This window comes from Octodon degus, unplaced genomic scaffold (assembly GCF_000260255.1).
Source record: "Octodon degus isolate 3935 unplaced genomic scaffold, OctDeg1.0 scaffold00047, whole genome shotgun sequence".
NCBI classification, from domain to species: Eukaryota; Metazoa; Chordata; class Mammalia; order Rodentia; family Octodontidae; genus Octodon; species Octodon degus.
Genome location: NW_004524623.1, coordinates 4,366,242 through 4,375,905, shown reverse-complemented (window position 1 = coordinate 4,375,905; position 9,664 = coordinate 4,366,242). Strand labels below are relative to the sequence as shown.

Here is a 9,664-nt window from a genome sequence, read left to right as displayed (position 1 = left end):
AAGGGATGACTACCTCTCAGGATTCTGTGAGCTGGTGCAAGGGAATATGGGATTTTCAGGTAAGACCTACCAATTTGGTAGCTAATAATCCCAGAGATTTTTTTTTTTTGCTAAAAAAAATGGGCCATGAGCCCTTGAGATACTTTTCTAAAACACCAATCTTAACCTACTGTCACAACTTTGATTAAAATAAATATTATACGTGTATACAGCCAACATAAATTGTGTCCATCCATCAGAAGATAGTCTGGTCAGCAACTGAATTACATTGGGGTCATATAATTCAGCACCTCATCAAAGTACTCCACTTAGCCCCAATTATGTACCATGATCTTGATTATTTTAATCAAGAGTTGTTATAATTAGTATGTGTGAAATATGTTTGAAAAACAGACATTGCACACTGGATTTCTCAAAATCTGTATGATTGAGATTCACATGAATAATGTGAATCTATGCTCTGTAAAAAGACTCATTTTCTTCTCTTAAATTACTTTTTGCCCTTCTATCATATAAAAAAATTCCCATGATGTTACCCTTTTATCTAGGGTGATCATAAACTCAGAATTAACTTAATGATCAATTGTGAGAATAATTTAATTTCTGTTCTTTCATAAAATTATTTTATCAAGATTCTTCGCATATCCACTTATTTTTGTCTGGAATATTCTTGGCACATAATGATACTTGCAGCTCTTAGTGGGTTAGGTCTCAGGTTCAGCTACCTTAACCACCACTCCTTAAAACCTCAACTAGACCGCATAATCTCAGGGAAAGCTGTAACCCTGTCCTTGCTAAGATTTAAGTGTAGGTAGGTTTTTCTGATGGAATCACTGGAGATTTCAGAAGCAAGCCTGAATAAAGGCATACTGTATGACGAAACAAGTGTATATATTCCAGGCTTAATTCAAAGAAAAGAAAATGCATTTTCTTTTTTCCTTAGTAACAAACTAAAGCTCTACATAAAAGTATATATTTTTTGACTAATGATAGAAATAAAGAATGATTATGAAGTGCAAAAAGACACAATTATACAATCTTGATTTAAAGCTGACTTGTACAATGAAATTATTCTCTTATACTCAGTAGAAAACCCTTTATGGAAGGCCCATGTGACCAGTTTCCCACCTAAGTCTCCAGCATCATTCGTCTCATTTACTTCAGAGATGTGCCAACCCCTAAGTTCCTCAGTTGTAACAAACTCACCCCTTCCCCAGGGCCTTTGCACTGAGTCTGCTTTTTCTTTATATGCCCAATGTTTTTATTCAGGTTTCAGGTCAATTAACACTTGGGCAGAGAGGCCTTTTTTGACCATTGTCTGAAGAAGCCCTTGTACCTCCAATTCCTGTCGTATCATATTTTGTTCTTGCTTTTGATACTAGAATGGAAGCTTCAGAAGATTAGAGATGTCATTTGCCTCATTTGCATCTGTAATCTCAGCAAGAAGGATGGTACCAGGCATAGTCAAAGCTCTCAGTAAGTGTTTATAAATCTATTGTGTTCATCTGTGTTTTCACTCAGGTTCCCTAAGAAACAGATTTTCAGATGGATAATTTATTAACAAGGGTCTTAGGGACCAACACCTCTGGGCAGAGGCAGATGTAGACCCAGAAGGACTTGACCTGTGATGTAGTCCCAACAAAGATACTCTGCAGGGTTGGCCGGGGGTGGCTCAGGAAGCCTTCTGCTCTGACCAGAGTCACATGCAGACTATCCCTGTAAAAGGTGTCTGACCTCGAGCCACTCAGTCTCTTTGGCTATGATCATTCCTGGGTGGAGACTTAGCTGTGATAAGTCAATATCCAACTCTCCCAACCCCATCCTCACGGGGGTGGGAAGACAGACAAGTCTGTGCTGCTGTGCCAAGAACTAGTTCAGATGCCGATGACACAACAGTGAGCTAATAGAACTGAAAATTCTGGTCTCATGAAACATACAAGCTAGTTGATGAAGGAATCCATCAACCTATCACTATGTCTGATACTGTGTCATAATATTTCCTTTATCTCAACATCATATTTTCTGAATTATATATAAACAGTCATAGAACCTTGATCCTTAAGAAGATTAAAGAAGAAAACTCTTGGGTTCTTTGGTGGAAGCCAGCACTATATAGTTGGCAGAGCAAATCTCCTTGTAGCAGTGGAGGAAAAGAGTCCCATTTCACCATGCTTCTTTATTGGGATAACTTGTCCAAGGCGTTGCGTTAAGTGATCGGGTGAATGATGTGGGGGTACCTCCTGTGTACCAAGAAAGAGATCCACAGCAGCCTCTGCAGTAACATGGGATGGGAATTCAGGAGCAATATGAGGGCATGGGAGGGCCTGGCAGGAACTGGTAATTTTCTGGCAGAGGAAGTTAGGTTGCTTCCTGGAAAAAGAAGCATCTGAGTTGAAATTTGGGTGGTAGCTTGGAGTTACTATTTAGTGTACTTGAACAGGAACACAGTAACTCAGGGGCTCTGAAATGTATGTCATTAAAATCTGCATATAGGTGAAGCCCGAGGCTGTGTGGATATGGCTTATGCTGCCGCCCGCTCCCTGGCTAACCAAGACAGGTTTATTTGTATCTACCCTGCTTATTTAAATAATAGAACCATCACAGAGGGGAGGTGGATCCCAATAAGTAAGGCTGTTGAAAAGTCCTACAGCTACCGAGATCCAAGATGTATGCTCAGCAGTTGGACTTAATGCAGTTATTGAGAAAAATAAGACGTACTCTAGGGAATGGAATAGTGATGTTCAGTACAGAGGCAGAGCCCGAGTCCAGCTGAGGCAGGAAGATGGCAGCCTCTGTGTGGGGCAGTTCCCATCACGGAAGTCAGTAATGTTGTATGCAGCAGAAATGATGCCTAAGCTAAAAACCAGGACACAGAAAACAGGAGGTGGTGACCCAAATCTTCAGCAAGGAGAGGGAAGTGAAAAGGAAAAGGGAAGAAGGAGAAGTGATCTGCTGTGAGCATCAAAGGGGCGACGATTCTGCGGGGACACAGTGGAGGTATCTTCGTAGCTTTTCTTCTGCATCAACTGGCTGAGCTACACATTTGTGCCGTCTTTGTCATCAGAGCTGACCGTAAAATGAGTCTATGACAGTAGAACACAGCGGAAATTTGCACCTAGCTTTTCTGCAATATAAAAAAAAAATATTTCTTTCAATGAAGAGTTTTTGTGGAAAAGTATTTTTAAATGGACAGTGGACTTCCAGAAGTTATTGGAAATCTATCCATCCTCTGTGTAAGCATGTATTTCAGATAAATAAGTTTAGTAAGATTTGAAATACACATTTCATTTACCTTTTAAGTTAATTAAATAAATTTTTAAGGGCTGGCCAAATAGCTCAATGGATTAAAGTGCCTGCTTAGGCAGACACAGGGGCAGGGAGTTCGATCCCTGGGTCTGCTGTGCTGGCCTCACCCCTGGGGTGTGCTGAGAAGACGATTGAGAATGGGTGAGACTAGATGTGCTTGGAAGGCTGTAAACAGGAGGATCACTATGAGTCCAATCTATGCAGTGAGACCCTGTAGACCCTGTCCTAAAATACAAATTAATTAATTAATTAATTTTTAAACTGAAAAAAAAAAGCCTGCATATAATGAAAGAGGACCAGCACAAGGTAAGTAGGGAAGATAGCAAGAGGTAATGCTGGAGGGGTGTGTGTGTGTGGGGGGGATCAGATCATAAAGGGTCTGATGGAGCTTCTTTTTTGTTTTTCTTTTTTTTGGGAGGGGGTGAAACGGAGGATTAAACCCAGGTCCTTGCGCTTACCAGAGAAGCGCTTATTCTACTGAGCCATCTCGCCTCCCGTGATGGAGCTTCTTATGGCGTAGCAAGTTCATCCAAGAACCTTCACACCAGCGGCATGGTGCATGCAGTTGGGTTCCTGCTACCTCTGAAGCCCTACAAACCAGCAGCATTATCATTATCTCACATCAAAAGGGAGACACACACCACATGCACAACCTTCAATCAATGCATCCACTTACCTACCTAGGCAGAATATGCATGTTTTTTAGCCATGCTAGACTTTAAATTCTCCTTTCTTTCCTTCCTAAAATAGGCTAAAACTTTCTGCTTTAGCTGAGAAATTTTTAATCTGTGTGCCATGAAACAATAACTCGTACCTATGCAAAGACATCTATCTCTTGGGCTATCATAACCCACAAGGGGAAAATTCTGCATTAAAAAAAATGCATTTTAACCATTGATTTCATTTCTGAAATGTGTTAGCCCAGGCCTGGTCTCCTCACTGGTTGCTCTGTTGTTACTTGTTTTGCAGGTCACCTGACCACACCCCTAGACCTTCACAGCATGTTGAGAGTCACTCTCCTGCTATCCTCTGCTTCTTTCTCAGGATCTCCTCTTGTTCTATTTTGTCATCTTGGAGCCTGGAACCTTGTCTTTCCTCCTGAGCTTCTGCCACTGCTACAGCCACTCTGTTGGGCTACAGGGCTGTCTCATTTCTAAGATGTAGTTCACTTGTTTTATTCAAGGTGCCGTCTACTGCCTGGCTCATCACAACTGGCCACAGCCAAGATGCAAAGCTGTTGGTCAAGCTCCCTGTCCTTCCTTTCCTTATTGTCCTCTCTGTCTGTCTGTGGCACATAACTGGCTCATTCTTCTGCTGAGGTGCTGTGTCCCAGTCTTCCATGACAACCCATTTCTTATCTCTCTACAGATTCAAAAGCAGGGGACAGGGAGGAGAGAGGGAAGGGGAAAAGGATGAAAATGAATTCTTTTTCATTCAGATAGATTCTGTACTCATACCAACTCCCCACAACAAGTGTATTCATTATGCCGCAAACGTGGACTGATAAAAATATAGAGTTTTTAGATATAAAAGAACCTATATTCTTTAGAATATTTTTCTGTATTATCACAACTGTGTTTTCTTTATTTGCTATATCAGCACTTACATAATGCCAGTGGAAAAGGAAATACTGGAAGTTGTACTTAAATAGAAATAGTGGCTAGTGCAAAGTCGGTGCTATTTTTTTAAAAAATTATTTGACTATTACTACTAAACATAGGAGCAATGAAGCAGAATAAATGCATTCCTTGATAATAATAAATCTAATTCATGCTATTCTGAAGCTCACAGAGGGAAAAATTATCTATCCAATTATCTCATTTTCAAGAGGAGGTAACTGATGATATTAAATAAATTTACTAAGATCGTAAATGTGGCTAAACAAGAATAAACTAAGGTGACTTAGTCCCTCCCCAAAACATGATTCACCAGCCCCCTCTGCTGCTGTCTCAACAGCGAGGTAAGTATGAGAACACATGGTCCCCCAAGTTATTACATGGAGGTGCCAGATGATAAGAGTTTGTGTTATTTACAAGGAGAAAGAGAGCACGTTGAATGGTGGTATTCAGAGAGAGAGAAAGAGAAATGAATGATAGAGAACTGAAGCAAAAGCTTGGTAAGGTTGGACAGGTAGAATTTGCAGGATGGAGAAAGCACAACATTTAATTTGGAAGTAAACATTAGGAATGAGAGAGCACAGGTGTGCTGGGAGGCGAGACCTTGCACGGCTGGAGGTAAGAAGCAAGACTAACTGACCTTACTCTGTGCACCTCAGGCGCTGCCCCCTTGCTACCATGTGAGGACTCATTTCTCCCTCCAGGACCCTCAAAGAGTTCTCTGCTCATGGTCCTAACATTTTCTAAAGGAAGAAAAGAAGCTGTTCATCCTCTACCATGATACTAGCATAGACACTTGCTGTGTTTGCTCGATTCACCAAGAATGAAGGGAGAGACTGGCTCTAGGATCCCAGATTTCCTTTGATCTCCACACACTCTTCCCTTACCCCAATATGTGTGCAAGACTCTTGCAGCTGATATAAGTAGTTCATGTAGGATGGCCTTCTTAGATGAAGCTGGTGCTCCTTGTACACTGTAAATTAGCTGGTGGTGACACAGGATGCAGGACCAGCTGGCAACTCAATTCTGATGAACAATTAGGGATGAAGGATTCTGAAAGAGCAGAGCTCAGTACAGATCAGCTGTGACCTTTCACACATGTATTTGGCAGGCATTATCCTTTGCCCCCAGTGCAGCAGAGCACAAAGGCATTGGTATTGAGGGAAGGTATCAGTGATATTGAATGCTTTCAAAATATAATGGCTTCCCATCAGAGGGAAATCCTTAAGCAACCCCAAATCGTATATTGCCACATACATCAAAGCTAATGCAAGACACCCCAGAAGTGAAAAATGTTTCCTATGTCATTCTCTCCAGACAAAGCCCTTACTGTCTAACGCTAGATGACAAATAATGCAGCTGCTCTTCTCCACGAGCACATGGACAGGATAAGAGGAAAGGAGCAGATGCTAGTATGTTGCATGGAGTTCCCATTGCAGTTGGCACTGAGGACCTCTTTCTTCTTTATGTGTCGTAAATCAAGTAACATGGGAAAGTCATTTTAAAAATGAGTCCCTGTCGTGTTATAAATAAGTTCAGTTGTCTTCTGAGGCAAAGGGTGGCTTTCAATTTTTAAAGTACCTTTTGTATGTGCTGCTAAGAGGTATGGCACTTGGGTAATTACTGAGAGATTTGGAATTCCAGGCAATTCAGGAATTTCTGAGTTATGCTTGAATCAGAGGGAGAGAATGTACCAATTCTTCACTTGATGGGGTTTAATAATACAACAAATCAGGAGACTCACATTCTTTAGTCTCCATGTTTCGGATGATTCTAATAATTCAAATAAGATTCATAGACTGAAAACCCATGAAGATCTGACAAGTTGCCATTACCCTTCCTACATGGGCCTTGGTTATCATGACTTCAAGCCTTTCTAGGGTATGGACACTTTTACAGTGTGTCACCCTCTAACTCATGGAACAGGTTTACAATACATCTGCCCTATTTGCTGTGGCTTCGACCACTAGTTTCTTGTCTTGTTTGGCTGGGTTGACTTGTTGATCATTAGCGAGTTCTTTGGTACTGAGAATCCATTTTTCCCTCCTACTCATTTTAGTAACAGGAAACCTTGCCCTAGACTCAGGTCCTTAATGCACAACCTCCTGCTGGACTTCACGAATCAAAAAAAAAAAAAAAATGTAGGAATTTCCTTCTAAGACTGAATATTTTGGTCTCCTCCAACTCTCTCTTTCAACCATATAGGCCTTCCAGTGTTTTAGTCAGACTCTTTCTGTCTAGCTTACTACACCATCTGCCAAGGCTCAGTTCAGTGGCCAAGACTTTAGGACACAAATGCTTCCTTTGTCTTAGCAGTTCTTCCTAAACATTCTTTACACTTTAGGTATCACTTTATTCCTTCCAAAATGTATTCATTCAAAAACATTTATGGTTTCTGTGTAGTGCCAGGCACTGATGCTGGTAGAAAGAGAAAGATGATATAGTTCTTTCCCAGAGTAAGCTCATCATGTAAGCTAATATGGTGTGTAATAAAGTTATGTATTTATACAAGACTTTAAAGTTCACAAAGAACCTTCACATATAGTTTTCACTATTGTGCTTTAAGCTTTAGATTAATTAACTTTCCATATTCTGGACCACAGTGATTCCAAAGGAGTCATGAAACTAGCTTTCCCATGATGTCATTCAGATTCACACTGGAAGAAACTTGTAAAAGTAATGAATGTGGGAAAGCCTTCAGTCAGAATCATTGCCTTTTTCAACACACAAGAATTCAGAAGAGAGACTTGCTATAAATGTTCCCCTGTCTGAACAAACTGGTTTTTTGACATATATGAACTGTGAATTTTCTATTTAAAGAACCTCAATTCAGGACCATTTGAGATCCTAATATCAGATCCATCTTGTTTAAAATGGGATATATGAAATTTACACTTTTGAAACATGAGTTATAAAGGTAACTTAGCACAAAGACAATTGTTTGATTTGAATGCATCTAGTAGGGTCATATAATTTTTTTTCTCATTTCGGTAAAAGTTGATACATGTTGAATATTCACTATGGTCAGATAAGGTACAGCTGTGACTTGTGTCACTAGAAACAATGAAAGTACCTAAAAACTTTCTGTGGTCTCTTTGATCAACTGAAAAGCATACTTTAAAAAATTTTAGGAAAAAATTGTCAATGATATTAAGTGCCAAATCTAAGACAGTGCACAATGATGTCACTTTGGAGAGTTCTAGTTCATTATTAAATACTCCAAGTTATTTATTATCTTGCAGAAAACAAATAATAAAAAAATAAATTAATAAAATGGTTTAAATAGTGGTGTGTGGCCTTATAAAAGTGAAACAGAAGATTACATTAAAAAGATGGGGTGGGAAAGTATTATTAGGGAGTAAAATTAGGGAGTGGGCACAGAGAAGATGACCTCTGGCCTGAGAAATGAATAGGAAGAAGGAATCTGACACTCAAAAAATTTTAGTTGAGGGATCAATAAGACCACAAACTACAAAATAGAAAACAATTCTACTTTTCTCAGGAACAGGGAGAAGAGCAAAACAAATCTTATTTGAAAGAACTTAGTAAATTAAATTCAGCAGTACATTTTAAAAATGAAAGTTATTTCATGAAAAGATGCTTGAACATTAGCCAATCTATTGAGGTAATTCCGTAAATTAAATGAGGAAAAGCAAGTGATTATAAAAATAACATTTGTATACAAATAACTAACAATATTTTCTTACATTCATTCGTAGAGGAAGAAAAGGATCTTTCGGGAATGAGAAGCAGAAGGGAATTTCCTTAACTTAATGTAGGATATCTGTAGCAAACATCTCTAGTAACTATCACCTGTGGTGTGCTTTCATGTCAAAAGCCTGATATCCAAGCTTAGTTAAAATAGCAAAGACAAATCTCAGATAATCATTCAACATTGTTTTGTTTGGTCCTCCTAACAAAATTAGCCAAAACACAATGAGGCATGATTATGAAAAAGGGAAAGAGAGAATTGGCAGGGCAGATAATATGACTGGCAATCTATGTTGAAAAATCTAACACAATCAACTTACATTTTTCAAAGTGCCTGAATTTTCAGTCAGCATTAAAAAAACAGTAACTTTCTCATCTATCATCTTTCTCATTTCATCTATCTATAATTTTATAATGATTATAGATACCATGTGTTATATATATATATATATATATATATATATGGCTGACTATATGTGTATCTATATATATGCTAACATATACATAAACAGCTATATGCATACATATATGCTGATATATGTACTTATGCATAACATATATGTATGTGTATAAATTTGACACTTGATATTATTGACAGTTTCATCTTAAAAATAATTTTCAAGGGTATGATTTTCAGTTGACCAAAGAGACAACAGAATGTTTTTAGGTATTTTCACACTTTCCAGTGAGTCATAGCTGTACCTCATCTGACCACAGGCAAGAGGACAGTGAGCACTCATAGGCCACCTGGCAGAAAATCACATTGTGTTTCATCTCTTACAAAATATCCTATAATTTTATTACATTTTTCTAGACAGAGCAATGAGAAGAATAGATCTTACTTATTTTAAGTATAGATCATACCTATCTCATTCTATTTTAAAAGAATCCCTAGAAATTGAAGCTGAAAACACTGAAGTCAAATAAATAAAATGAGTTACAGAGGGCTATAAGTCACCAACATTTTTATCGCCTGCTGGTTCACTATTTTGGACATATACATATAAGAAAGAGAAGCTAAAGAATGAAAG

The 9,664-nt window shown here is 38.7% G+C and overlaps 1 pseudogene; it reads left to right on the top strand.

Moving 5' to 3' along the window:
- The first annotated feature begins 2,516 nt into the window (after positions 1–2,516).
- Positions 2,517–2,958, top strand: LOC101560720 (annotated as a pseudogene).
- The last annotated feature ends 6,706 nt before the right edge of the window (positions 2,959–9,664 follow it).